The sequence below is a fragment of the Papilio xuthus genome, unplaced genomic scaffold (assembly GCF_000836235.2).
Source record: "Papilio xuthus unplaced genomic scaffold, Pxut_1.1 DF824888.1, whole genome shotgun sequence".
NCBI lineage: Eukaryota > Metazoa > Arthropoda > Insecta > Lepidoptera > Papilionidae > Papilio > Papilio xuthus.
In genome coordinates, this window is record NW_013533761.1 from 2,226,147 (window position 1) to 2,232,223 (window position 6,077).

Genomic DNA, 6,077 nt, shown 5'->3' on the forward strand with positions numbered 1-6,077 from the left:
GCGTTTATTTTACAATAATATTCGAATTAAATTTCGGTAAAAATTCATATCTGGAATATCCAGTGTGAACCAATACGACTTAGGGTGCTTCATGAAGCGAAATAAGCGAAGCGACCATACCATTTCCTTAAAGACCGGCAACGGAGTTGCAATTCCTCTAGTGTTGTCGTTAATCACCTCGGTAATTCCACTACTCGTTTGACCCCTTCCCTTACAAAAAAATCTTTCCATTTTTTGCTGTGCGACGCCGTGTCGTGTACATCCAATGTATTTATGAAATAGACTTTTAAGTGAAATGGCCATATTCATCAAGTACTTAACACTTTTTAGGCTTAACTGTAATTAAATAAATTACTTAGTATAAGTTTTTAATTAATATGAAGATCAGATAAGATTTTAATAATGGAAAAGAATTAGAAACTAGACCATTTAGAAGGCAAGCGCTACTACAGCTTACGAAACTGGAAACGTTTGGACTAACACTTTAAAATAAGTACCTACAGAGGTAATTAATAGATCAAACGAATAAACAGCATTCACCGCTGTCGCAACCTCACGGAAGCTGTAACTGCGCTCTACACTTTGAGCATTCAGAGTCCGCAATTACCTTGCGCCTGGAAACCACAATAGTAAATTGTAATGACACTATTATATTGTATATTAGACGCGAGAAAAAAGCTTTATATTCTACAATTATCAGCGATAACCAAATAGTTTAGTTGCAGCTATTTAATTCTAATGTATTAATTTGTTGGAGTGAAAAATATAGATATTAACTTATGAAGGGAAAACTTTGTACCCATTTGTAAGGAAATTACGTGAAGAAGGATAAACTTGAAATTTGACACAATTAATGTAGAGTAATAAATAGTAAATAAAATAGTATTTTTGATCAAAAATAAATAAAAAGCCCTCGTTATGTTCGACTCACGACCAATAGGCGAAGACTAATTTTAAAGCCATGATTTAAAGGAACAGTTTCTTATCAGTAAACAATATCGTTAGGCCAATATCAAACACCTGAGTACGCCCACACGTAAGTCGCAATACCATAGACAAAACACAATGTGCGAACAAATCGACCAAGGAGTTCCCACGAACCAACATTTACAAAAAGGATTGAAATTATATCCTTATGTTAAACAATATCTGAGTACTTTAAAGACACCAAGACACCTCAAGGCTATCCCGAAGATAATGATTAGGGAGAATTAGATGAATGTAGTGACTTCAGAAATATTATATTTATTTCAATGTTTTGGGCGTTGATGGTACACCGGTAGAGGTAGGCCTAGAAAGAAATTAATGAATTGCGTTAAAGGTGACATGATTAATAAGAGGGAGACGACTGATATGACGGTAATTAGGTTGATATGGAGGACAGATATCTGGTGCGCCAAAAGAAATGACAGGGAGATTATGACGATGCTTTGGCGATAGAGTTCACATAAGTGAGAGTGAGTAAATAAAAGGTGAAGATTTTTTTTTTTATTTTCTTTATTAAAAAAATAGTTATGTTCAGTTCCAACACCAGATTAATTTTACATAATTGTTGCCGTCTATTCATTAGTTCATAAATCTTCACTAAAGTTCTTTCTTCTCAATATACTGTTTGTATAAACTTCGCTCATTTTCCTTATTATAGTTACTCGTATTTCGTCCTTGTAAGTTAGCTGCCTTTGTAAGTTTTAAGCTTAGATTCTAAACAATCTTCTTCCTCGCATACTTCGTTACTGAAGATCGTGCTCGTCTTGATATGCTTTACGGATGCGTCGTCTAAACAATCAGCTTATTGCAAATTTTGCATCGTTTCTTTGGTTTGTTTTATCCTGCATATTGTATTGGTAAACAGAAAGTGAATTTGCATTTCCGAACTGTCCTGATTTTAACTGCAAGTTGTGAAACATTCTGATTGCTCCAACATCACCATATTCTTGCGTCAAATTTGGTTCACTTCTATTGGAACTCAAGCTGTGACAATCCGGTGTTGTTTGGACGGTTAAATTTACAACAACATAGTCGCTTGCTTAATGAGATGAATAATGGCTTTCTGTTAAACGGCGATGATGTAAATGTACTGTACTAAGAACAAACTTGGGACCCTTATAACAGAGATGCGTAATTAATGACCTTTTCTAAAAGGGATCGATTGATCCAAGGACTCCCCAAAATGAAAGTTTAAAATTATGGATATCTTTATCCAAAATAGGCATTTGGGGCTTACCCCTTATGTTAAGGAAATTGTGATTCAAACCGCAACTGCAAGATGGTGTACTGCCATAAACTTCTGTCAAAACGCCGAAGTTAGTTTTGCATTGGAACGAAATTTTGCTTATTTGTATAAAGAAAATGTCGTTTAAACCAGTTAATTCTATTATTAATTTGTATAGGTATAAATTAATTAACTCGTGACGTCATTGTTCAAATTCTACTTCCATATTTAAATCAGAATTATAAAGGATATGAACGTTAAAAATTTATCGGGTTATTGACCCCTCTGTTAAAACAATATAATGTAATGTTTGTTTAAAACGCCAATAGCTGACTCTTTGAGTTACGATACTTAATAAATGACCGGTACTAGAAACATTGACTGGAGCATAATAGCAATCGACCTTCTATTAGTACAGAACTATTAAAATGTTATTTTCACTACAATTAAAATATAAAATAAATATTTATGGTAACCTTTTTTTTTCGAAAAGGAAACTTTAGAATGAAGTTCGAAAATCCGATATCTTATGAAAGAAAAATTATGAGATGGAATTTAAAAAATTAAATATATTACGTATTTAAGAGCTATGCACCTAAACATGTATTGACTTATCCGTCCTGTTAATTATATAGAGTTTTACATCTTATCTTTTAATAATATTTTTTAATAGTTTAAATGGTCTCGCTGCAGGGAAAACGTCTCCCTTTCCTTCCCTTCATAATTCTCTAAAGAACTTCTAGATTGTTTCTACCTGTCTGAAAATAATTTTTAATTTAATTTTAGCCTTTAGTATTAAAATTTGGTTACCCAACTAAATATCAATTTCTTCTTAACAAGTAATTTTGAATTCAAGCGTAAAGTACTAATTTAATGCTACAAAGATAAATTTGTTACACAGCCGCGACAAGACTTTTAATTACAAAATTAGTTTCTCTTATTTTAAAAAGTCCTTTTTATTTTAAAACACCCGAATACTTATATCAGGTATTTTGCTTTAATTTTTAAATCTGAGAGTTATTAACGTTTTTGTGTTCATTGTTCCGGTGTCTGGTTTAAATTAATCTATTTATTTTACTAGTGAATGTAATACTATTATAAACTACAAAACAAAACTACAGTGTGTATATTTAAGACAGATTAGTTTGACAATTCACTAGATATTGGTTAAGTAAAATCGATGAAGAATTTTTTGACTTTCGATGGTTGTTCTCATAGAACTTACAATCGAAATTTACGTGGTTATTGTTTTTGATTTACAATATAAATAAAATTATTTATTTCTAAGCCTTATTTACCCTTAATAACTATGTGCCTCGTTGTTTTCAGGGCTGCCATACACTAACAGATGCATGTATGGCGAACATGAGCCGCTGATCGACTAACACTGCCCGCTATAATCTGTTTCGGTACTGACTGCTTGAACACACGATCCGTGTATGATGACCGAATAGAAGAGTATCATTCAAACAACATTTAACTCAAGAAACTCAACAGACCGGTAATCTGGTAATCAACTAAATCAATTTCTCGGTGTCGCGTGTCGCCACAATCACTTAGCCGCTTGCATAATCGTTGAGAGCTAGCTTTGATGGATGGGAACTGTACTTTGTAGGCTGTCGTGAGAAAAAAAAAGTTGCTACACACGCAATGCGTAAAGCGACAGGAAGAACTTAAGTAACTTTTTTTAATGCGTAGAGATAAGAATTTTACCAATATCCTGTTTGTGATTTACACCAAGCCTTTTTTTGACTTGTTAATTAAGGTATACTTTTATTGGAAATGTTGCAGAGCAGACTAATCATCGAATTCAAAAATAAAGAAGAAATATAAAATTTAAATTAAATTTTAAAATCAATCACAAAAACTCAACCAATTAATTTTACATAAAATAACGAAACCGTAATTTGAAATGATTTTTGTTAATTAAAATTAGGCACCTACAACATTCAAGCCGTTTTTATAGTATTATATGATACCTATAGTTTTATTATGTCGCTATAATATGTAAATTTCTTAGAATCGATATATTTTTTTTTAAATTCATTACTAACATCAAGAGAAAATTTCTTAATCAGCCAAGTCTTAATCATCCTGTACTTACTGCCTGCTCTACTACTTCTCCCAAAAAAACTTCCATACATTTTTATCAACCGTCATAATTCATGCCTTACGCATATCCTGTTCTATACACTCCATCGGAACTTTTAATGCTTAATGACAATCTAATATTGCACAAATCTTTTGTATTAACTGTGACCACGAAAATATGTTGGAAGTGGACCACGGGGCTTCCGGGCATTCATGTTCGGTCACGAATCTGGCAACATTTGCGACACGGCACCGTTGACAGTCAACTACGCGTACTGCATTGTGCCATAGATTTCATAAAACTTTATGGCTTCACTCAAAATACCATAAATGGTATTAATAGTAATAAACCATTTTAACAATTCCATGCAGATAAAAAACTTATCATGTGTAGTCTGTTGTTTGAAATGTACACGCGCTTGAATTAAAAAAATAATAATAATACGTAGCCTATGCCTTCTTCCAGATTATGTTCTATATCTGCGCCAAATTTCAGCAAGATCCATGCAACCGTTTTGCAGATACTTTTGAACAAGCATCCATTTATCCATCCATCCATCCATCTAAACATTCGCTTTTATAATATTAGTTAGATAGACAAACTTTAAATTAAATTAAATACGTTGACACTTGTGTATATGTTACAATATTTATGTACATAAATAACGGATAATAAGATGTTGAGTAAAATGTTTAGTTCAAAACAGTTACTACATGAGTCTATATCTATTAAATCTATTGTAGTATCTATTTATCAAACAATCAATTGTCAGCTGAAAGCTTAACTTTGAGTGTCCACCGCCAAAACACCTGTATAAAAACATTTCCTTTTCCAATTAGATCGAAATGGCTGTCAACAGATGCAAAACCAAGATGAAAACAAGTAACATAAAAACGGTTGAAATATCAGAAATCTCCAAAAAGAACTAAGCATATAAAATGTTACTGGATTTATTTCCAAAAAAAAACAAACATGACATTATGATTATTAATATGTGAAAGTTGGCTATATTATAGAGTTGTGACTTAATAACTTGTTACTATACCTTATACGGCCATGTTTGAACTTTAGCACAATTTATTACACTTAAATTGTAACTTAAAAGGAAACAGTTGTTCGTGACTAAACTATGTATAATAGTTTTTTGCTTGACCTTTGCCACCAGAGACAGCGCAGTGGAGTAATGTTCATTATATAGGCCATTTTGTTTTGCCATTTGAGAATTATAAACTTTTTAATTGATAGCTCCATTTTAACCATTTAACAAATAACTAATGAACCTACATTTTTTTACTGATGTTGACAGTAATAATAAATTTTGATCTATTTAGATTTTAGTTCTAGATAATCTTTTATATCATAAGGTGGCAAACGAGCGAGTGGCCACTTGAAATCACTAAAATAGCGAAGTGACCGTTGCCCATTTACCTACCTACCTACCTACCTTTAATCGACGGAGGAGAAGATGCACAGAAAGAAAATATTTTCCCTTTCCATGCAAACTCATCCGGAAAGTCCACTTCCACTTCCCATTCTTTCCTTATAAGAAAAAGGGTGGGAAGGGAAAGAGGACTAAATTAGACCTTCGGGACGCAATATATTCTATATTTTCCTTAGGCTCCAGATTTATAACTGAAGCGAAATTCATTTTCTCAAAACGACTTACGAAAACACTACTTGTTGGAATTTATTTTTATTAATAAAGTTAAAGTTTACTTTTTATTTAATTCAAGTAAATTATATGAAGACTTTAATGGTTAATTTCAAAATCAC

At 32.2% G+C, this 6,077-nt stretch overlaps 1 long non-coding RNA gene across 1 annotated transcript; it reads left to right on the plus strand.

Annotated features, from left to right (window-relative positions):
- Positions 1–3,380: 3,380 nt before the first annotated feature.
- LOC106127071 (uncharacterized) lies at positions 3,381–5,230 on the plus strand. Its single transcript, XR_001228391.1, has 3 exons — positions 3,381–3,453; positions 3,542–3,721; positions 5,144–5,230. It is a non-coding gene; the product is annotated as an uncharacterized LOC106127071 (long non-coding RNA).
- Positions 5,231–6,077: the final 847 nt, after the last annotated feature.